General features: G+C 39.9%; 1 protein-coding gene across 3 annotated transcripts in view; it reads left to right on the forward strand.

The window, feature by feature from the left end:
• Positions 1-25,435, forward strand: part of LOC136871814 (transmembrane protein 268) — a 187,345-nt gene that overhangs the window by 84,070 nt on the left and 77,840 nt on the right. The window lies entirely within an intron of this gene.

Consider the following 25,435-nt stretch of genomic DNA (forward strand, 5'->3'; position numbering starts at 1 on the left):
CTGACTTTCTCAAATGGAAAGGATTAGGAACAGCACGAGCCATCCTGATGAGTAGAACTAAATTTCAAGGCTTACGCTTTTTCAAGTTAAGTACGATCACCGTTCACTTTTCTTTCGTCCGCAGTCAATCACTTGCTCGGCTACCAATATGTAACCGGTATTTAGCGATTACACGATACACACTTGAGGGAAGAGGAAAATAAATCAAATCGCATGGCACCTTAAAACCTTAACACGCAATAAACATCAGATGAACTGCACCAAGGCGCACAAATAAATATCAGGTTTGGCAACTTGACAACTATAATAAAGGAACTGGGAACCCTACCAAGGCCATAGAGATACGAAAGTTGCGGGTTTCCAGAAAAATCAACGGTAATTTTTGATTCAAGATATTATTTTCAAAATGAACATTATAAGGTAAGATTCGAACAAAATTCATCTATTCAAACAATCCAGTTCCATAATTTACGAATACAAGTTTAGGTGTTGTTTGACAAGAGCTTAGCTATTAGGCCAAGAGGTTAAACTAAATATATCTTAGCATAATCCAAGTTCTACAATACAATTTTGAAGGTAAGAGGAAATAAAAGATACAAATACAACATTTAAATGGAAGTTAATGTGCTTTCTAAAACATCAGAGAAATAAAGTGGCGAGTAGGGCAAACTCTATGTGATAATACCAGCGAACATTAAATGTAAATTAAAGCAGAACTGAAGTCAACCGTGCTTACCCCAAGGTAACCCATCCAGGGAGCGAGGATACGCCGATGTGCGTCAAAACGCGGGACAGACGAGAGAACCAGAGACCACGAAATCCTGCCTCGCTCACTTAAAAACAGGAAGTCTGGCCTTGGTGTTATTACCAAGTGACCAGTCAGAGCACAGGAGCTAGCCTATCGCCATCCAAATCCGCCATTCATAACTCTATCCAGTCGCGGTATTTTCACAATATTCTAATTGTGAACTTTCCATCTTCGAGAATTAGAAAGGACATGATTCTAGAATCGACAATCGAAAAAGTCCATGTCACAACCTTTCTGGACTGTTCCAGCTATTACAGAACAATAATTTACAATCTAGTAGTTACTTAAGTAGATAAAGGGAATACAAATAAAATATACTACATTAAAATTTCACACCATACAGGTTAGGTAGCTAAATAGAATACAAATAAAATATTCTACCATAACATTCCATCTCATACCATAAACATTCCTTAAAACGATGTACAAATAAAATATTCTACAACAACATTCCACATCACACGGTAAATATTCCTTAAAAATGGACTCCGTATTACTTAAAAATGGACTCCGCATAGGTCTCATAATAATAATAATGATGATATTGGCTTTACGTCCCACTAACTACTTTTAGGTTTTCGGAAATGCCGACATGCTGGAATTTAGTCCTGCAGAAGTTCTTTTATGTGCCAGTAAATCTATCGACACGAGGCTGGTGTGTTTGATCACCTTCAAATACCACTGGACTGAGCCAGGATCGGACCCGCCAAGTTGGGGACGGAGGCCAGCGCCTCGACCGTCTGAGCCACTCAGCCCCCCCCCTCCAAAGGTGAATTCCAATCTACTAATTTAACTAATAAATTAAAGACCTCAAGTAATTGAGAGAAAAGTATTTAATAATTAACAAGTGACTTGAATGAAAATAAAACAATATTTTGCAGAAAATTTAAATTTCAACAATTCTAACAGCTCCAAGTTTATAAATATAAATGTTCTAAATGAAAGCAACATTTATAACCTCTAATCAGATGAGATCCCACTAATTCAGTTCAAGAGTAATTGCTAAACTTAACAGAAATTACAGTAACTTTAAGGAGAAATTGAGTATTAGGAGTCCCTACAAATGTTAATGGACCTCAGTATTTAACGGAAAAGTTAACCTTTATATGAATGATAATCCAATAGAAATCAAAAAAGAATCCAGGGATATACCCAACAAAATGTCACGGTACACAGTCATTACCTTAACAAATCCACTCCCGAATACCACCTGCACTTTTTTCCCCAAAATATTGGTTTTAAATCTTGGGTGCGGGTCGTATTCAAGCCATTCATTGTAGTAAATATTTACTACGTTTAGATGGAGTATTGAAATAGATTTGAATACGGTTACCGTACTCAATATACCACAAGTAAACGGGCATTCAGGTCTTACTGTGTTTTAGTTGCGTTCTAGAAAAAAGATTGATTTTTCTCAGTATGGTTACAGTGGCATGTAAACGTAAAATGTAAGGTAATGAAATATGGTAAATCAAAGAATATGGGTAAATATGCGGTAAATATGAAAGCCGTTGCTGCGGATGCTCGATCGTCATTTGTTTCACAAGTGTCGTTGGCATGCTGGGTGCGCGAATAGCTGATCTCACGGGATATCATACTTTGCGAGAGTCGAGACTGTTGGTTACGGAAGTCTATCTCGCTCACATTTGAGTTCTGTATCTGTCCCGTTAAAGTGCTGCTTCGATAGTAAGCGATGAATTCAAAACGGCGTCTGAGGTCATTTACTCTGCGTGAGAAACTTAAAAGTTGTAAGCGAAGCTGAAATATACAGAAATCGTGCCGTTGGCAGTAAGTACGATATTGATGAATTGTGTATTCGTGATTGGCAGAAGAAGAAGGAAAAACTTCTAAAAAGTAACGGCGTTCGCAGAGCGCTTTGTGGACGGAGTGCAGTGTTCCCCGGAAATTGTAGAACAACTCCACAAATTTGTGATAAGGAAAACGTGAGTTAGGATATGGTGTTTCTAGTGAAATGTGTCAATTGAAAGCACTATAGATCTCAAAAGAACTCAAAACACAGGGTTTTACTGCAAGACGCAGATGGATCTGAAACTTTTATCGGAGAAAGGGATTGTGCATTCGGAGACATAAGTCTATTTCATATCTCCCTGGGACGTATGAAGAAAAATTAACAGCCTTTCAGCGTCACATTATTCATTTGAGGAAGCAAAATTCTTATTTGCTGTCACAAATCGGGATTGCTGACCAGACACCATTCTATTTTGGAATGCCGTTGGAAAATACAGTGGATACGAAGGGTTCTAAAAGTTTTAACCATCAGAACAGGTGGTAACGAAAAGCAACGATGTACGGTAATGTTGAGCGTATTAGCAGACAGAACCAAACTCCCTCCATATGTGGTTCTGAAAAGGAAAACACTTCTGAAAAGAAAATTGCCGTACGGTGTTATTGTTAGAACACATGAATCCGGGTGGATGGACAGTATGTTAGTTGAGGACTGGGTGAAGTGCGTTTGGCAACCCGCCCGGGAGCTTTGTTACAAAAGCGAAACATGCTTGTGTTGGACAGTTACCGAGGACATACAGCTGACGCCGTAAAAGATATGACGAGGAAAGGAAAAACTGATCTTGCGATAATTCTCGGAGGACTCGCTTCTATTCTACAGCCGTTGGATGTGTGCATGAACTGGCCTTTCAAAACTGCAATGAAACAGTTGTATACCGAATCCTATGGTGAATCTTCAGGTGACGACGGTGAATTGTGAATGATCAGAGTATTGGACCAATTTTATTTACGATTTTTGTGATTTTATTAATTGTAAGCTGTTTGAATTTATGTTTGTGGTATATTTGAAGAAAGTTAAATAAGTATGTAAGTTATTTTATTTTTTATTTTTTTTCCGTATTTTGCCATCTCAAATTTAGGGTGCGGGTCTTATTCGGTGGCGGGTGGTATTTGGGATTATACGGTGAGTATTATATACATGTAAGTAGGCCACCAACATAGCAATAAAGAAAACATGACCCAAGAAAGAAGGAATAATAATTTCAGATCACAACAACAAAAAAAGGTCGAGGTTAAATTAAACCCAAATACAGACGTAAAATCAAATAATTAATCTACAACAAAGCCCAAACATAACTGCCTCCAACAAGAATTCAAGAAACCATCCCCCCCCCCTACCTGCTCCCCCCTCCCCAAAAGAGGCCACCAGACATGTATATAGAAAAATAACAGGTGACCAAGATCCACAAAAAACCCCACATAAAACAAACAAGGGTAAACAAGGATAAGAGACCATGACAGGCACATATCAAGAGCCACCAGTAACCATGGGAACTCTCAATCCCATAACAAGTATATGTACTAATCCATTAATAAGATCTACTTAAGTAGGATGAAGAGGGAGGTTAAATATTGGAGAAAAATATAAATTACTAGAAGTTAAACCTCATTAATTGCAAGGATAAGTCATTAAAATTAAAAATGCCTGGTAAGATTAATTCAGTACCTAATGAAATGTGAAATAAGCTAAATTAAACATGGCACGAAGCCCAACAAGGTATTAAACTTGATACGAAAACAACTTTATAACAGACTCATATTACTCAATGGTAAATCAAAGAAGAAATAAGAACCACAGTAATCTACACAATAGAAGAATAGTTACTCAAATACAATACCAGTGTAAACCTTCGATAGAAATATAATAGCCTAAGCAAGATTAGAAATAATCATTTACATTTTACAGCGCTGAAACAACCATGAGAAAACTCCCCTCCAGAAATATCTGAATAAGAAAATTTACTAAGGCCGGACATGAACAAATATTTAATAGTAATGGTATTCAAACCACCATAAAAAAATTCAGTAATAATAATAATAGCATTACTAATGATGTGAGGTTTGAACCAGAACAAATACATCATTAAGATTACATTCGACCCCATAAGTAAATATATTACTAACATGAGAGAATATTCCAAATGATAGGAGTACCAGGCACAAGAGATACCACAATATTTTCTTAGAATATCTAAAGACCAGCAAGAAACATCATAAGCATAATTGGTAATTCGACCATCCCTAGAATAATTTATATTTGACGACTTGTAGTAAAAAAAATGAATTGGGAATATATCGTAAATTAACCATTAGGACGGGTAGGAATGTGGTGACCCCATCGCCCAGGCAATCACTGCAATCAGCCTTCTGAATATTGGCGTGTAAACCATAGACTTAACCAACATGAGGAAATGCGTGTCAGGCACCAACCATCTAGTGCATAACAAAGTATCGACGCGAAGATCCATGGTAGGCCTGGCAAGCCATTGGTAGCGCCTTCGAATTTCTTTCAACAATCAAATAAGCCTTGGATGGAGATAAAAAATAATACCGAAATTGACGAAGTCTACAAGCAGATCTGGCAGGTATGACGGCCAACATGGCTCCAATGAAAGACAGATATGTTCGAAGAACAATGTAAGAATTGGGACTATGAATATTTTGATCCTGACTGGAAAAACTGAAGAACTTATCGATATGATGAAGAGGAAAAATCTATCCATTGGAAATGAGTGAAACAAAATGGAGAAAGGCAGATAGCATGATTCTCAGGCTACAAATTAGTATGGAGTGGACGCGAGGAAGAGGCCAGAAATGGTGTAGCTTTCCTGATAAAAAAAGATATGGACGCCATTACTGAAGTATCCTATATGAATGATAGGATCATTAAATTATCTATGCAGCTGGAGTCCACAAATTACACAGTAGTGCAGGTATATGCACCACAGGTTGGATGTGGTGCTCAAGAGAAGGAATAATTCTGTCAAGATCTAGAAAATATAATTGATGAAGAAAATTTCATCATCATTGGGGATTTAAATGCACAAATTGGGTCGGACAGACTTGGTGAAGAGGGAAATTTTTTTTTTTTTTGCTAGGGGCTTTACGTCGCACCGATGAGGAAATCATTGGACCACATGGGTTTGGGAACAGAAATGCAGAAGGTGAACAACTGCTTGATTTGTGCAGAAGAAATGAATTGATCATCAAAAATACCTTCTTCCAAAAACAAGACAGCCACAAGATAACAAGATATAGCTGGCATGGAAAACATACGTCTCTCATCGACTATATCATCACTAACAATGGAGGAGGGAAATATGTAACTGATGTCAAATTTATCCCCAGTGAGAGTATGGACAGTGATCATAGATTATTGATTGCAGACCTAAATCATGTGGCTAATACAACCCCAAAGAAAAGAAAAGAAAAAGACTCCACATGGCTGGAGATAGAGAAAAGCCTTAAAAGTACGAAGAAAGGGAAAGCTGCAGGAATAGGTGAGTTAGGTGTGGACATGTTGAGAGCAGGAGAACCCCAGCAATCCAATGGCTATATAGACTCCTGAATGTAGTATGGATGGTAGGAAAACTTAAAACGGTCCACCTTTTCAATACAAAAATGTTATAGTTTTTTTATAACATGTATTTGTACTTGGAACTAGTTTCAACGGTGATTTGCGTCATCATCAGCCAAAATGTGGGAATAGGCAAGCATTTAGGCATGTATATTACACAAGGCGTTACATTAAACAATACACATCTTACAAGGAGATAAAAACAGGGACGAGTATAGAAACAAATGAATCGTTGAGAAAACAAAAGTTATACATATTAAAAATAACCTTAACCACACATCTTGCACTGCGAAAGTGTTCTTCTTGAATGATTCCTGAATATAAAACACACGTGCACACATTTCTGAAGAGCCAGCAAGAGTCTGCACAAAATAATCTTGTCATAAAAAAAAAAAAAATGATGAACTCTTCTCAGAAGAACTCTTAAGGTTTCACTTTACTTTTTCCTGCCTGCGTGCTCTTCAGAAATGTGTGCGCGTGTGTTTTGTATTCAGGAATCATTCAAGACGAATATTTTCGCACTACAAGATGTGTGGTTAAGGTTATTTTTAATATGTATAACTTTCCCTGTTTTCATCTCCTTGTAAGATGTGTATTGTTTAATTTCCTGTTGTGTATGTTTATCAAGAACTCAAGGGAGACTTCATTAGTTAGTCAGATCATAGAAAGAATGATGAACTCTTCTCAGAAGAACTCTTAAGGTTTCACCTTATTTTTTCCCCGCCTGCTGGCTCTTTAGAAGTGTGTGCGCATGCGTTTTGTACTCAGGAATCATTCAAGGCAAATATTTTCGCACTGCAAGTTGTGTGGTTAAGCTTATTTTTAATATGTTTAACTTTGCTTTCTCAACGATACAAGTGTTTCTACATTCGTCCCTGTTTTTATCTCCTTGTAAGATGTGTATTTTTTAATGTAACACCTTGTGTAAAAAACTGGGTTATATGAAGGAGTTATATCATGTTCAAAATCATGCTTTCACGTCTCTGCACAATATTTAAAATGAAATTTTACCGTTGGTCTTTATAGCTATTGTTTAGAGTGAAGGAGAATTTCCTGTTTTGTATGTTTATCAGGAACTCAAGGGAGACTTCATTAGTTAGTCAGAACATAGAAAAATGAGAACTCTTAAGGTTTCACTTTACTTTGTCCTGCCTGCTGGCTCTTCAGAAATGTGTGCACGTGTGTTTTATATTCAGGAATCATTCAAGAAGAACACTTTTGCAGTGCAAGATGTGTGGTTAAGGTTATTTTTAATATGTATAACTTTTGTTTTCTCAACGATTCATTTGTTTCTATACTCGTCCCTGTTTTTATCTCCTTGTAAGATGTGTATTGTTTAATGTAACGCCTTGTGTAATATAAATGCCTAAATGCTTGCCTATTCCCACATTTTGGCTGATGATGACGCAAATCAGCGTTGAAACTAGTTCCAAGTACAAATACATGTTATAAATAAACTATAACATTTTTGTATTGAAAAGGTGGACCGTTTTAAGTTTTCCTACCATCCTTTCTCAGTTCAATACGGACAAAAATGAAATTCCTAGGTTTAAATAAATGTAGTATGGCAGCAAAACAACATCCCAGAAGACTGGAAGAAAGGTATAATTGTACATATATTCAAGAAAGGCAGCGGACGGAAATGTACCAACTACTGTGGCATCACTGTACTCATGAACTAAAAATTCTGGAAAAAATTATAAAGGATAGATTACGAGAAATTGTAGAACTACTTTTAGAAGAGGAACAATATGGCTTTAGGCCTAGGGAAGATCAACACCAGATCTTATATTTACTATCAGGATGCTAATGGAAAAACGTTGGGAAAAAGAGAAGCCGTTATATCCACCGTTCCTTGACATCGGAAAGGCCTACAACAGCATACCAAGGTAGCTTAGTTCGGAGTGCCTGAGAGAGCTCAAAGTTCGAGACAGTCTAATTTCAAAAGTTAGGGTGCTTTATGAGAACCTGCAGCTGTGTACAAGCCGGTTCTGGACTGTCAGACTGGCTTGAAACAAAAAGGGGAGTACAACAAGGTAGTGCTTTGTTGCCTCTATTATTTATCATTGTAATGGATACCATATTAAAAGCGCCTCTCTCCTCTACATCCTTCTTCACTAAGTCTGTCCATTTTTCTCTAGGTCTGTCCACTGGTCTCTTTCTGTTGAAAAGGTACGTTTCGGAAAGTAATAAGGTCAGCATGGTTTATATAAAAATGACACTATTTATTACATACGTAAATCACAGATGGATGCAGTGAAACAAAAAACATGGAGATTACAATTGTGACGTGTCAGAATGGAAAAAGAACCGTAGTGTGTAGGTGGCGCTACTTGATGGTGGCTCAGCCAGAGTCATATGAATATATGTAAATATTCTCAACACCCCCTCTCGAAGGATGAACCAACTTCAACGATTGTTTTCTGACACCCAAACACTCTAAGCACTTCCAGTGCTTATCCTTCGGTAGTCCCTTGGTTAATATGTCTGCAGGCATCTTCTCAGTTGACAAGTATTTGAGATGAATGCCCCCAGACGAAAAAACCTCTTGTACAAAATGATGTTGCACATCAATGTGCTTAGTCTGAGTGTGGAAAACATGATTTCCAGCCAGCTTCTGAGCTCCAGTGTTGTTGTTATATAGCTGTACGGTCGACACGCTGTTAATGCCTATCTCCCTTGCTAGTCGTAGTAAGTGCACTGCCTCTTTTGAAGCCTCACTCAAGGGCATATATTCAGCCTCCGTAGAGAACAATGCTGCTGTCTATTGTTTCCTGGATTCCCAAGATATGACTCCGCCATACATTGTAAAGGCAAAGCCAGTGTATGACCTGCGATCGTTCATGCATGCAACCCAATGAGCATCTACATAGCCAGTTAAATTACTGGTATTGCTTCCAAAGGTGATTCCCACATCAGAAGAACCCTTCGGGTACCTCAGTACCCTCTTTGCTGCTTGCCAGTGTTCTTTGCCAAAAGAATCATTGTATTGGCTTAAGACACTCACTGCATTGGATATGTCTGGATGCGTTGCAGTTAATAGGTACATAAGAGCACCTATGAGCTCTCTGTAGGGGGGCCTCTCGCCATCATCCTTGGACTAGGTACTTGATCTTGACAGTTTAATTCCAGCTTCAATTGGTGTGGCCACTGGCTTGCAATCAGACATTCAAAAGCGATCTAAGATGTCCATTACCTAACCTTTCTGTTTCAAGGTGATACCGGATTCATCTGGAGAAAACTCAATCGCGAGACAGTACTTAATGTCTCCTAGGTCTTTGATCTCAAACAACTTTTGTGGAAATTTGTGAACCTCATCAATTTCTCTGAATTTCCGTGACAAAACTAAAATGTCATCAACATGAACTATGATCAGGAGAGCGTCAGCATCTGAACCCTCCACAAAGACTCTCGAATCGCCGGACGTTGGTTTGATACCAAGCTTTTAGTAGTTGCTCGTTCAACCGTTGGTGCCAACAGCGGCCAGCCTGCTTCAAGCCATACAGAGCCTTTTTAATACGGCACACACAATCCTTGTTCAGCATCTTCAGCATCCTCTTGGCTTCAGCTATAATCTCGGTTGTTATATTGCTTTCCTGTACGATGAATTTGAGTATTTCCCTGGTGTAGTTTGGTACCTCCATAAAGATTTTCTCTTCAATTCCATTTAAGTATCCACTTGCTACATCGAATTGTCGGACATACATTCCATAATGAGCAGCGAGCGCAATAGCCATTCGTATTGAGCTGAGTCGTGCTACTGGTGCGAATGTTTCAGTATAATCTATACCTGGCCTCTGGGAGAAACCCCCTGGCCACGCCTCTAGCCTTCCTTCTTGTGATCTCACCATTTGCTCCGTACTTATTCCTAAGGATTACACGACTTCCAATTGTCGTCCTATTTTCTGGGTGGTCTACAAGATCCCAGGTCCTGTTTCTTAGAATAGAGACAAATTCATCTGCCATCGCCAACATCCACTTCTTTTTTCTCTGGACCTGAAAATGCCATCTGAATTGGAACCCCAGCCAGACATACCAAATCAATTTGTCCTCCACTGTGTTCCTGGTAAAGCTTTCGAGGTCTGCCTCGTGTGCCCGAACGAATCATTTTCGGTCTTTCTGGAGCATGTCGAGATTGCATATTTCTGGTTCTGGTTCATTTTCAAAACCAAGAAATTCTTCTTCTGAACTATCCGGATCTTTGATGCTTTCTGTACGTTCTGTGTGTCTAGGAGTTACGTTTACATTGATGAAAGGATCAACCTGCTCTGGCTCTATCCTGGGATGATCTTCATCAAAGTGCTCTCTCTACATTTGGGCGCTGACTTGGAAAAATATCAAGATTGTATTTTTGCTCTTTTCTGTCTCATTTCAAAAACTTGACATCACGTGAGATTTCCACTTTTTGCTCCTGTGGTATCCGAATTCTGAAACCTTTGGACTGCTCCGCGTATCTGAGAAATATGCCCTTTTTCCCCGAGGGTCAAATTTTCCTATGTTCGGCGATCAATTTAGGCAGTAGGTGTCGCATCCAATTTTTTTGTGTTTACAAACATTTGGAATCTTTCCAGTCCAGGCTTCGTAAGGAGTTCGTCTACCTAGTTTACTTGTAGGGCATCTGTTCCTAATATAATTCGCTGTTGCAACACCCTCTGCCCAGAAAGAAGGAGGAAGTCCAGACTGCATTAATAAACATCTTGCCATCTCGATGAGTGTACGGTTTTCCCTTTCCGCTACTCCATTTTGTTCCAGGTTATGCGGAATCGTCAGGCATCTTAGGATCCCGCAGCTTTTCAATGATGCGTCAAATTGGGAATTCACGTACTCCGTACAATTATCAGACTGCAAAATCTTTATCTTCGCGTTTTTCAGTGTTTTCAGACGTTTTCTGAAGTCCTGAAACTCATTAACGACTTCATTTTTCTGACGAAGAAACTTCACTTCGCACCATCCAGTCGCATCGTCGACGAATGTGATGAAGAAATGCGAGTTTCCATTAGAGGAAACCCTCATTAGGCCACAAATATTGGAATGAATCAATTCCCCTGGTTTCATTCTCCCATCGGACTTCTTCGGAAAAGGGGTACGTGTCGTCTTTCCTTGGAGACAGATCTGACATTCAAAATCCTCTTCAGTGTCGATGACTTTGATTCCCTCTATCCTTTTATTCTTCACTGCCTCACGTAGATCCATTATGTTTAGATGCTTCAATCGAATGTGCCAGTCCATAATAGACCCTTTGCGTGTATCTCCAGCTCGGGCAATTTTTCCTTGTTCTTCGGTGTATGATCCATTAACGTAATAACGTCCGTCTTTTTTATGTACAACTAATAAGGTACTATCGTTCGCATCTGTAACTTGAGCGGATGTTTTGTCAAACACTACACGGTGACCCCTGTCTACGATCTTCCCGACTGAGCGTAGATTAGTACGAAGATCAGGTACGTATAATGTATCGCATAGGTTGAAACTTTTATCACAACCATCAACTCTCATTGACATTGTTACGACACCTTTTGCACTTATTTTCATTGTGGAGCTGTTCGCTAACTTTAAATCGTCAGAAACATTGGATTCAACTTGTGAAAAATAGTACAAATTTTTACACATGTGCGATGTACAGCCGCTGTCGAGGCACCACACTGTATCTGCATCGTGGTCCATCACAAACTTGCAAGAGTTCAGTTCTGATGTAATATATAGCGAGGTACTTCCTTCGGCCTTGTGAGCATTGTCATGATCATTTTTACTCGATTTGCACTCCTTCGCCTTTTGACCCATCTCTTTACAATGATAGCAGCGAAGAGATGTGGATCCTCCTTTTTTCGCCGTTATCGACTTTACTTGTGGGCTTTCTATAATTCTTGTTCTTGTATTTTCGTTCAACAGTCATACAGTTTTGCATCATGTTGTTTCGATCACTGCTCCTCGCATCACTTTCTTCGGCAATTTTTATGCGTAATACCTTAGGCTTTGGAAGTATTTTATTGAACAGGTGGATCTGTAAATAATTATTATAATATTTGTGATTTCCTTTGGAAGTTTGTCGCGAGATTCTATCGCGCACGGAAAGTATTCAAAATTGACTGGCAAGCTATACATAAGTAATATGCATAACAAATCATTGTTGATTGCCACGTCCATACCATTGAGCTTGTCCACAGCATTGAAAACTTTCCGCAAATGATCGCATACACCCCCATCTTCACTCATTCTCTGAAGCACGATCTTCTTTAATAATGTTGCTTTCCGCGCTGGCTCCTTCGATTGGTAAATCGACTCTAGTTTTAGCCACAGTTCGCGCGAAGTGACACAATCTTTTACCTGTTTCAATTCAGAGGATTGAATCGTCAAGATGATATCTGACATTGCTTCACTGTCAAATTCTTCCCATTCTGTAATAATGGCCGCGTTCTCGCTGACCGGTTCAGGCTTAACCTTTATCCCAGCTACGTACGCCCACATACATGTGAATTTTCCACGTGTCAGAGTTGTCGTTTGACATCATCTCGATGCGCGCCGTACTTGAAGTGTTCATCTTCACACACTATTTCTTTGCGGAAGTCACTTGGCTAAATGTTTAACTCAACTTCGCCAACCGTGCGCGACACGATATTTTCATGTGTCTGTTTTTCAGTGTATTTTATCACTACACATTTAATCACTTTCCAAACGCGCATCATGGGCCTGTTGAAAAGGCATGATGTTTCGATAAGCAATAAGGTCAGCACGGTTTATATTAAAATGGCACTATTTATTACATACGTAAATCACAGATGGATGCAGTGAAACAATAGACATGGAGATTACAATCGTGACGTGTCAGAATGGAAAAAAAAAAACGTAGTTTCGCTACTTGATGGTGGTTCAGCCAGAGTCATATGAATATATATAAATATTTTTAACACTTTCCCCTTATTTCTCTTTCATACTCCTTGCTTTCTTGCAGACCTATTGGCACTCATTCTTTTCACATGACCAAACCACTTCAGTTTAAGATTTTAGAATCCGAATAGTGAGATAACTTAATAAAATTGACGCCGTAGTACAATGATATTTCAAATCACACACGCTGTCAGGCACCGACCATCTAGTGCATAACAAAGTATCGATGTGAAGATCCATGATAGGCCTGGCAAGCCAGTGGTAGCATCTTCGAATTGCTTTCAACAATCAAACGAGCCTCAGATGGAGATAAAAAATAATACTGATAAATTAGATAGTAGAAAATGTTTATAAGTTTTGAACAGATCTGGCAGGTATGACGGCCAACATGGCTCTGATGAAAGACAGATATGTTTGAAGAACAACTGCTTGATTTGTCCAGAAGAAATGGATTGATCATCAAAAACACCTTCTTCCAAAAACAAGACAGCCACAAGATAACAAGATATAGCTGGGATGGAAAAGGGGCAACAAGACTTAAAAGCATTTGCATTTGCAGATGATGTAGTAATTTAGGGTAACTCAGAGAAAGATGTGGAACAGGGTGGAGTCAGGAGTTTGAGAGATATGGAAGAAGGCTAAAACGGTGGTGTTGAAGGTACAGAAGGGTGTCAACCAGCCAGAAACCATGCTAAATGGCACTAAGCTGGACAGTGTCACAGAATTTAAGTACTTGGGTAGTATAATGTCCAAGGATAACTTAGCTAAATATGAAGTAAACAGTCGAATCAGCAAAGCAGTACATTTTTACCTCCAAGTAAGACAGCTATTATGGGATAAACAAGTACCACTCATAACCAAGACGACACTGTATAAATCATACTACACCCCTATCCTCACATACAGAGTGGAAACCGCTACATTAACAAGAAAGGACAACTCAAAACTCCAAGCAGCAGAAATGAAGTTCCTACGCACAATGATTCGAGAAGACCAGGAGGGATAAAATCAGGAATGAAAAAGTCAGAGAAGATGTAGGACTAGAAGACTCCTTACTCCAGAAGATCCAAAAGGCAAGATTGAAGTGGTTTGGTCATGTGAAAAGAATGAGTGCCAATAGGTCTGCAAGAAAGGAGTATGGAAGAGAAATACGGGGAAAGAGACCAGTGGGCAGACCTAGAGAAAACTGGATAGGCTTAGTGAAGGAGGATGTAGAGGAGAGAGGTCAGGATTGGGAGCGGATTGTGACGAAGAATGGTTCATGGACCAAACAAAATGGAAGGGGCTCGTATACCACACCTGGGAAACTGGAGTTGGTCAACGATGATGATGATGATGAATAAATAATATAATTTTAAGCATGTAACTTAAAAGGTACAAATACCACAATAGTGACTCATAGTTGCAAAATAATGGTTTGGCATTTCCAATAGTTAGTGTTGAATTTACAAATGAACAAAAGTATACCTGTAGTTAATGACCTGAAATAATAATAATAATAATAATAATAATAATAATCATCTGGAGTCGAGAGGTTAATTGTATTACTTATTAAAAAAAAAAATTAACATGGCCTTTCATCGCCTAAATCCAAAATGATGCCAATTGAGCACAAGAATTTCCATGTAAGATTTTAGAATGCAAATAGTGACATAATAATATTCACGTCGTAGCACAATTATATTTCAATACATACATGCCAATAAGAATAAGACTTTTCTACTTACATATTCAGTTGTTTATGAGGCTGTGGTTTGTACATATCATAATATACCATCCAACCTTCAGTGGTTTATCTTAATAATCTGTAGTGAGTCTGCTAAAAAAAAAAAAAAAAAAAAAATTAAATGATTTATTCCTGTACAATATTTCAGCCAACACCATCATGAGGAACTTGGGTTAGTTCCTTCTTCACCTTAACTCTTGGTTTTTGTGCCATGGCAGAGAGAACCAGGCACGTCTGTACTCTTCAAGACTTGAACACGAAAGGCGTCTGTTACAGTCTATTCATACAAGCACAATTCCGGAAGTCGTTTTAAATCAAGCGAAAAACTGCATCCTGTCGGGAGCAAGGCACACTATCAGGATGCATCATTTAAGTTCCAAGGCTGATAGCTAGGTGGATTAGCAGTTAACATTGAAGCGATTCAGTTCATTCAGAAGCACCACCGAATTTGATAATTTTACACAGTTCGTATTCATGGCTAGAGAATGCTCTGAGATGCATTTGATGTTTAAATCAGATTCTGTTGCCTGGAAGGTATCATGTGCAAGTAGGATACATAGAGAAAGGCCGCAATTGAAGAACAAGTCTGTTTTAGTCCATTGGTGTGCGGTCTTGTGTGAAATAAATAAATAAATAAATTAGTAGAAAATGTTTATAAGTTTTGAAATACTTAAGAATCCTTAGAGTTCATCACCCTTCATTTCTCAGATATTTTGGAACTTGATACTGTGTTGTCCGTATTGTAACAGGAACGCCCGTACTTCAGTTTATCGGAGAGCATGAGGAACGACAAGGCGTGTACGGCCCATGCTAAGAGAGTGAGAGAGAAGGGTAGTGAAAAAAAAATTTCATGATTAAGTGGATCCTTCAGTTTATTTAATAGATATGCAAAGAATTATGTCACCTTTTACAGCTGAATCGTGGGGTTGTCCCTGACGGCGTGGAGAGGACGTCGTCCTGCGGCGGCTGCGTCGTCTTGCGGTCGGCGTCGGCGTTGTCTTCCGTCGTTGGTGTTTTCTCTGTATTAGTGTTGAAGACTCGAACCTGAGGCAGGAACGGGGAAATGTGGAGCTTCCACATTGGACGTCATGGGGCACTGGTGTGACACTTCTCTAAGGCGAAGCACGCCGAAATAGTTCCCACAGTCAATGATGTTGAACGCACTTTAGCAGCATGGATAAAGTTAGTCACAGTTCCACGAGGATAACATGGAAGGAATTATCGTATTTGGAATAATAAACGAAAATAATCTAGGACCTTCCGAGGTGCAGTGATTAAGCACTTTATAAAGAAAATTAAATTTACCGGGTACAGTCTCTGCACTGTACTCCATCAGCACAATACACTTGTTGAAATAAATGACAGTCCAAGTTCCATTATGTCGTAACACAGTTCAACGGATAAACACAGTCTTTAAATGAAATGAAGGTCGACACAGTCTATGCTAGGAACACTGTCGCTGTTTTCACACAGTCTTTAAATGAGATCAAGGCTGGCGCAGTTTGTGCGAGAACACAGTCTTTAAATGAAATCAAGGCTGGCTAGAAACACTACCGCTGTTTTCACACAGTCTTTAAATGAAATCAAAGCTGGCACAGTTTATGCGAGAACACAGTTTTTAAATGAACTCAAAGCTGGCACAGTTTATACGAGAACACAGTCTTTAAATGAACTCAAAGCTGGCACAGTTTATACGAGAACACAGTCTTTAAATGAAATCAAAGCTGGCACAGTTTATACGAGAACACAGTCTTTAAATGAACTCAAAGCTGGCACAGTTTATACGAGAACACAGTCTTTAAATGAAATCAAGGCTGGCTAGAAACACTACTGCTGTTTTCACACAGTCTTTAAATGAACTCAAAGCTGGCACAGTTTATACGAGAACACAGTCTTTAAATGAAATCAAAGCTGGCACAGTTTATACGAGAACACAGTCTTTAAATGAACTCAAAGCTGGCACAGTTTATACGAGAACACAGTCTTTAAATGAAATCAAGGCTGGCTAGAAACACTACTGCTGTTTTCACACAGTCTTTAAATGAACTCAAAGCTGGCACAGTTTATGCGAGAACACAGTCTTTAAATGAAATCAAGGCTGGCTAGAAACACGAACATTCTGAACTCAAATATACAGCCGGACCGAGAGACGAATTATGTCGTGACGTGCTTATTTGCACACACTCACTGAACTGACGGCTTACTGCCGACTCACTCCACTCTCTGCCTTACCCCAGGCTGGCGACTTGCTTATATTGCCGAAGGCCGGTGGGCGTGGCTACACATGTGGGCCCCAAGAATTTTTTTTATCTTGGCCATCTTCACACCGATTGACACCAAATTTCGGTTAGTAGCGTTCATTATTCCTGCCTGCAAGGTGACGCTATTGAAATATTGATATTATATTTCGTTCATGCAGCAATACCATGGAACACGAAGGAACCTTCTGCGTGACGTCGCTTGTCCTTGGCCGGTGTTCTAGAACGTCGCGAACTTGCTCGCAGTTCCCACTATGCCAGTGCGCTCGGCGTAAGCTTACGGCCGGGTATTAGCGAGCTCCTCTTAATAAAAGAATGAAACGTGAATGCTCGTAGGGCGTTACCGTTTCATCTCCCCCCCTGCTCGGGAAAAAGAAAATTGCTGGGCGATTTTCTTTCGCTCATCTCCTAGTAAAGTATTTCTTGAGATTGGCTGAGTTGAAGATTCCCTCAATGTCGCCATCTGCCCTTCCTACTTCATAGGCACCATTATTTAGTGCGGTAAGTATCCTGAAGGGTCCTATGAATAAGGGACAAAATTTGGCGTAAATTCCCTGGTCGGGGTGCGAAACTGCAGGCTTGCGTATTAATACCATGTCATCCACTTGTAAGGGTTGTCGAAACTTGTGATGTCGTAACTTCTTTTCTCGGATTCGGGCAGCATGTCGTAATTGCCGAAGGGCCTTGGTAATGCGAGCTTGTTGGCTCACTACTGCGTCAGGTTGATCAGGCAAAACTCGATCCCAAGGTCTGTCAGGAGTGAGGTCTTTATGTACACTCAAAGGAATGTCCTGAATAGACTCATGCACGGTGGTATTGACGATCCTTTGCATAATGGGCAGAACTTCAACCCACTTCCAATGCTGTTGTCCACAATACAATCTACAGAATCTGGCAATTTCTCGCATAACCCGTTCGGCTGGGTTGGCTTCCGGGTGTCGGATGGAGTTCATGATATGCCTTATCTCAAGTTCTTCCAGTGCAACTTGGAATTCCATGGAGGTAAACTGACTTCCATGGTCTGTTAAGAGAAATTCCGGCTTGCCCATCTCGGGAATGATGTTTCGACGAATCCTGCGGAGAATATTCCCGGTATTTCCTTCTGAATTGGAAGCAACATAGTGTATTTAGAAAATGCATCTATGGTGACAACAATGTATCTGTTGGCACGTAACGCCTTGGGCAAAGGTCCATATAGGTCCATTGCGAAGATCTGGCCAGGTTTTTCAGGTATTAAAGGTCGTGGATATTCCCGGAGGAGCCTGTTATTGGGCTTGATCCTTTGACAAATATCACAAGTCCTAATGGTGTTACGGATGTCACGGCGTAAGTATTCCCACGTAAACCTTTCTCTAATCAGGTTTAGGACCTTGTCCGTACCGGCGTGTCCAGAAATGGAATGGCAATGCCATATAATAGCAGTCCTTATTCGAGGAGGGGCATAAATACGATCTGTTGTTCTAGCGAGGTCGACGTACTTGTGAAGTAGGCCATCATGGTAGCAAAAATTTTGAGCTATCCTAGATATACGAGGATACTCGTCGTCGTCTTGAGGGATAAATCCTTTTAAAAAACGAATCAGCTCATGGCTTAGAGGATCTCTTCCTTGAGCTTGCGCTAGATACTTTAGTCGTCGCAAGAACTCTTCATCTTCATCATTCATGACTTCAATCGCATGGATCAAAACCTCATCTGTCGGATTCCGACTTAATGCGTCGGCTAGGATATTTTTCCTTCCGGGCCTGTGAACAACAGTGATATCAAATTGCTGTATAAACAGCGCCCATCGGGTTATCCGTTCGCTTGTAATGTCTGACTTGAGAATAAATGTCAGTGCTTGATGATCTGTGCAAATAATCACCGGATATCCAAAGATTATTTTCTTCCAGTAAATGAGAGAATGTACTACGGCAAGGGCTTCTAACTCTGTTATCGTATAAGCCTTTTCATGGGGTCTCAACTTGCGGCTCATGAACGAGAGAAAGATGCGAACTTCAGGTTCCCTTGGATCAATTTGGAAAAGAGCTGCACCGATCCCTATGCGGCTGGCGTCACATTCAATATAAAAGGGTAGCTCGTAATTAGGATAGGCCAGTTGAACATTGTCTTTCAACATCTGTTTTGTCGCCACAAATGCTTTATCGCAGACATCAGTCCACTTCCACCTGTTGTTCTTCCTCAATAACTGCTGCAGGGGTGCTACCGTTTCAGTAAAATTAGGGCAATGCTGCGCGAAGAACTGGCAGAGGCCTAAGAATTGCCTGATGTGTTTCATTCTTGTGGGTTTAGGAAATTCTAGAATACATTGAATCTTAGCCGGATTGGGCTTGATTCCATTCCCTCCAATAAGATGGCCTAAAAACAAAACTTCAGTTTTGAAAAACTGGCTTTTCTTGGCGTTAATTTTAAAGTTCTTGGTCTGTAATTCCTCCAACACCTTATGAACATCTCGTACATGTTGTTCCAGGGACTCGGACGCGATGATGATATCGTCCACATAAATGGTGGTGATTGCCTTTACTTCATCGGAGTGTTGTTCCTCTAAGGCTCTGATAAGAACTGCACCAGAGTTCTTAATGCCAAAAGGGAGTCTATTAAAGGCATAAGTGACATTATCAAAGATGAATCCGGTAAATTTCCGACTATCTTCATCCAATAAAATGTGAAAATATGAAGAAGCCATGTCCATAGCAGAAAATACTTTCATGTTATGAAATCTCCTAATTACATCCCGGAGAAGGGGAGGGTGGTCATATTCTAGTACAAGCCTATCGTTCAAAGCCCTCGCATCGAGGCATATGCGCAGATTACCATTTGGTTTTCTTACTATAGCCAGAGGATTAATATAAGGTGTGACGCATTTTGATATGATTCCATCATTCTCCATCTGTTTAATGATGACCCGTGCTTCTTCCAAGTACTTCATGGGTATCGGATAAGGCCGTTTCTTATAAGGTGATGTGTCAGTAACATCTAAGTGGTGCTTGAAACCCTTAATGACTCCAGGTTTCTCGGAAAATACATCTGGAAACTTCTTGAAAAGCTCTTGGATTGCCTTTATTACTTCATCATCATCGTAATCTGGGCTTTCAGCTACATTGGCGTAAAGCGTGAAGTTGTAGTGGTCCTCGTTAAACTCATCATCGATAATGGACGCCATCTGGTCCTCTACGGGTCCCACTTCCTCGGGTCGCCCCTCTTCGTGGACGCTTTCTTCGACAGGCGGAGCCTCGCTCATCTTGCCTTCTACTATGTCCACCGGGGTCTCACATTCCGGATTCTTCACGTCATTATAAGTAACCAACTGTAGCCCTACAGATTCGACGTGAAAAAATTTAATTACATTAGCGGGATAATCAATGATTCCCCCATGTTGAATGAGAAAGTCTGATCCAAGAATTAAGTCAAATTTCATTTGCGTCAAAATCAAAAACAGATGTTGGAACTTAACACCACCAATTTCTAACTCAAGAAACGCTTGGAATTTGCATTTAATAGCTTTGTCAGGAACTATGCCTTTAACCTTAACTTGAGCAACCGGCAAGATGGAGATGTAGGTCGTCTCCTGCGCCACATCTATTAATTTCTGCGAAATTAGTGAGGCTTGCGATCCTGAGTCTACTAAAGAGTGGACAATCATATTGCCTAACTTAATGATAATGATCGGTGAGCCGCGTTGTATCTGAGGCTGTCGTGGTGTTGAATCCTCATATAGTAAATCTGCATCCTCTAAATACCAATGGTTAATGAGTGCACTACATACTACCTCTCCTCCCTCCGGGTTTTCAGGCAATCTCTTTATTGCTTCGACAAAGTTTTTTTTTTTGTACCCGTAGCTCTTGGATCCATTTCCGTTCTCTCATTTCTTCTCTGCATCTCTGCCTGGTATTCCAAAGAAGCTGCTCCAGGTAAGCCCTCTTCCCTGTTCTTATTCCTTACATATTCCGTAGTCTCTCTCCAACGTTTCTCTAATTCTTCCCGCTGGGAGTTCCTATTATCATTGGGTTGGTTAGCTGCCTGCCTCCATGAAGGTCCAGGTTGAAACTTAGCCCTCCCTTCGTAGGGACGATTCCTAGATCTTCTGTACCGAAACGGAATATCCCGGCGAGTTTCTCTTTCTTCTCGCGGTTCTGGATTTACTTGAACCGGAGTCTTCATTTCCGTAAAGTTGGTTGTAGTTTCTTTGGTTCGACCTGCTTTTGCTGCGCTCTGAGTGTGCGCAGTATCGAGTTTCCTCAGGACATCATCGAGCTGCTCCAAGTCCTGGACGTTTGCCGCCACCAATATTTCCTGAACATTTGGTGGAAATTGCAGCGTTATGACCTGAATAAGTTCTTGCTCCGGTAAAGGAGGGTCGAAAAACTGCATCTTTTTAAGCTGAGATATGAGATAATCTGAATATCGCGAGGAATTGACGGACGTGTTATACTTTCTAGAGTATAATTGAAGTTTTATCAGGTGCTGAGCCTCAGCACTCCAAAATCGTCTAAGTAAGGCTTCCTTAAACTCTTCGTAAGTGTTAATACTGAATTTAAAAGCGGTAAACCACATTAACGCCTTGCCTTCTAACAATCGAGATGCTATTCGTAAACGACGGTCGGTCTTAACGTGATTTTCTTGAAAGAACTCCTCGAGGTTGAGGAGAAACTCCTTAGCAGTATACTCCTCCTTCCCCGAAAATTTGGCTGGTTTTCCCTCAGTTATTTTAAAAACTGTGGAAACATTCATGGATTCTCCACTAGTGTTGTGAAGGCTAGATGATGAAACATCCTGTTCGATTTGCGATACTTTGCTGTTGAGAGCTTCTATACCTCCTTGGAGTTCAAGTTTTAGGGTTTTAATTTTCCCCTGTACAGAATTCTCAATTTCCTTGACCTCCTTTTCTATGTCGGTCTTGACTTCTGCTACGTCGCGACAGATACGAGTAATCTGCGTGTGAGCATTATCTAACTGAGTCTTAACACGTTTATCGGCCTCCTCTTGCTGACTTTTCAGAAGAGTAATTTCGTTTCCCAACTTCATGAAATTATTTTTAACAGATTCATGAAGTTTGTCTTGAATAGACGCGATTTTAGTTTGCGCAAGAGATAATTGAGCATGGGACTCTTGAAATTCTTCCTTTAAGCTTTCTACTTCCTTAAGGACTTCCTGAGAAGAAGACGGGAAAGCAAGTTTTAAGTCCTCCGCCACTTGTGATTTTATATCTTGCTTAATGGTTTCTAAGTCACGTGTTAATCTTTCATTTATTTCCGTAAACTTAGAATCCATCCTTTTGTTAGATTCTTTAAATCTTTTTTCAATTTCGGCATCTGCACTATTGAGCCTACGTTCCAAATTATTATTAACTTCTGCAAATTTTTGATCAACAGATTCTGTCAATTTTACAATGTTGGCATCATTAGCCTCCCTAAGTTGACCTATACTAGCCTTAGTGTCTTCCATACGACTTTCCAAGGCCGCGTTAGATTCAGCAATCCTACGCCCGAGATTAGTGTTACTTTCCGTAATCCTGTCATTTAGACTGATTTTTAAAGCCTCAATGGCAGCTAGTATATTTTCCATATTAATGTAGTTATTTTCACAAAATGCAGAAAATACAATCATTCACCTCATACGTAAAATCACCATTATTGTCCAATGGTAAAGTTCAAAATTTCACCAACACAAAATATCAAACACTTATGCATAAAATTAAATATCACCATTATTGTCCAATGGTAAAGTTCAATGTTTCACTGACATAAATATCAAAAATTTATATGAGACTGTGCATAAATATTATGCCTGAAATGTTTTACATAACAAGAGAAAAAAAATAATCACTTGTGCCATAAACTTAATCAGAGTTCTGTGCCAAAAGTTTAAAATTTCGTCAAAGTCATTGAATTGAACTTCGTAAAATATTAACACATTCACTGAACTGGAATTAACGTACGTACTATGCACTTTTATTTGAATTAGTAAGTTAAGATATCACTGATTTCAAAGTTAATTTTTATCACTTTACTCTCTTTAATCTGGCCCCAACGTCACGGGTGCCACTATTCACTACCTTCTCTCTGTAACAGGAACGCCCGTACTTCAGTTTATCGGAGAGCATGAGGAACGACAAGGCGTGTACGGCCCATGCTAAGAGAGTGAGAGAGAAGGGTAGTGAAAAAAAAATTTCATGATTAAGTGGATCCTTCAGTTTATTTAATAGATATGCAAAGAATTATGTCACCTTTTACAGCTGAATCGTGGGGTTGTCCCTGACGGCGTGGAGAGGACGTCGTCCTGCGGCGGCTGCGTCGTCTTGCGGTCGGCGTCGGCGTTGTCTTCCGTCGTTGGTGTTTTCTCTGTATTAGTGTTGAAGACTCGAACCTGAGGCAGGAACGGGGAAATGTGGAGCTTCCACATTGGACGTCATGGGGCACTGGTGTGACACTTCTCTAAGGCGAAGCACGCCGAAATAGTTCCCACAGTCAATGATGTTGAACGCACTTTAGCAGCATGGATAAAGTTAGAGTCACAGTTCCACAAGGATAACATGGAAGGAATTATCGTATTTGGAATAATAAACGAAAATAATCTAGGACCTTCCGAGGTGCAGTGATTAAGCACTTTATAAAGAAAATTAAATTTACCGGGTACAGTCTCTGCACTGTACTCCATCAGCACAATACACTTGTTGAAATAAATGACAGTCCAAGTTCCATTATGTCGTAACACAGTTCAACGGATAGACACAGTCTTTAAATGAAATGAAGGTCGACACAGTCTATGCTAGGAACACTGTCGCTGTTTTCACACAGTCTTTAAATGAGATCAAGGCTGGCGCAGTTTGTGCGAGAACACAGTCTTTAAATGAAATCAAGGCTGGCTAGAAACACTACCGCTGTTTTCACACAGTCTTTAAATGAAATCAAAGCTGGCACAGTTTATGCGAGAACACAGTTTTTAAATGAACTCAAAGCTGGCACAGTTTATACGAGAACACAGTCTTTAAATGAACTCAAAGCTGGCACAGTTTATACGAGAACACAGTCTTTAAATGAAATCAAAGCTGGCACAGTTTATACGAGAACACAGTCTTTAAATGAACTCAAAGCTGGCACAGTTTATACGAGAACACAGTCTTTAAATGAAATCAAGGCTGGCTAGAAACACTACTGCTGTTTTCACACAGTCTTTAAATGAACTCAAAGCTGGCACAGTTTATGCGAGAACACAGTCTTTAAATGAAATCAAGGCTGGCTAGAAACACGAACATTCTGAACTCAAATATACAGCCGGACCGAGAGACGAATTATGTCGTGACGTGCTTATTTGCACACACTCACTGAACTGACGGCTTACTGCCGACTCACTCCACTCTCTGCCTTCAGCACACTGCCGCTGCATACCGCACACTCTCTCTCTCTCTGCCTTACCCCAGGCTGGCGACTTGCTTATATTGCCGAAGGCCGGTGGGCGTGGCTACACATGTGGGCCCCAAGAATTTTTTTTATCTTGGCCATCTTCACACCGATTGACACCAAATTTCGGTTAGTAGCGTTCATTATTCCTGCCTGCAAGGTGACGCTATTGAAATATTGATATTATATTTCGTTCATGCAGCAATACCATGGAACACGAAGGAACCTTCTGCGTGACGTCGCTTGTCCTTGGCCGGTGTTCTAGAACGTCGCGAACTTGCTCGCAGTTCCCACTATGCCAGTGCGCTCGGCGTAAGCTTACGGCCGGGTATTAGCGAGCTCCTCTTAATAAAAGAATGAAACGTGAATGCTCGTAGGGCGTTACCGTTTCAGTATGTCATATGTAATCCCTTATAAACCAATTTTTGAGAACCTCCCCTCAACAACAATCACCTAAATTGAACGATATTGTGGTACTACCATAGATGAGGTGAAATATTTCATAATAGATTACAAATTGATCATTTCTTTTATTTATTTTATTTTACATTTTATGCCCTTCATTGGTCCACTTTAGTCTATTATACAATGGATGTTTTTGATTTTTTCTCAGCCCAGTACTTCTTCATTCTCTCAGATCTTGATTTTCTCTCCTCGTCTGAAATCACTCTTCCCATGGTTTGTTGATTTTGGTCTGTATTCTGTTATCTGTGGTTTTGAGTGTCTTGATTCTGTGGGTCTTGTTTTATAAATCCTCTGCTGTGATTTGTAGTCCTTCATATCTTCTTTGATTTCTGTAATCCACTTAATATTACTCTTAATATTGTGGTGCATGGATTATTCGAGTAAATATATTTTCTTATTCCTCATACAGTATATTTTTTAATGCAATTAATCGATACAGCTTGTGCGGAGAAAGTGGAGAATATTAGTAAAAAAATTTAACTAGGTACTGATGAAGCAAAATTTGAACTAGGT

This window comes from Anabrus simplex, chromosome 4 (genome assembly GCF_040414725.1).
Source record: "Anabrus simplex isolate iqAnaSimp1 chromosome 4, ASM4041472v1, whole genome shotgun sequence".
Classification (NCBI taxonomy): domain Eukaryota; kingdom Metazoa; phylum Arthropoda; class Insecta; order Orthoptera; family Tettigoniidae; genus Anabrus; species Anabrus simplex.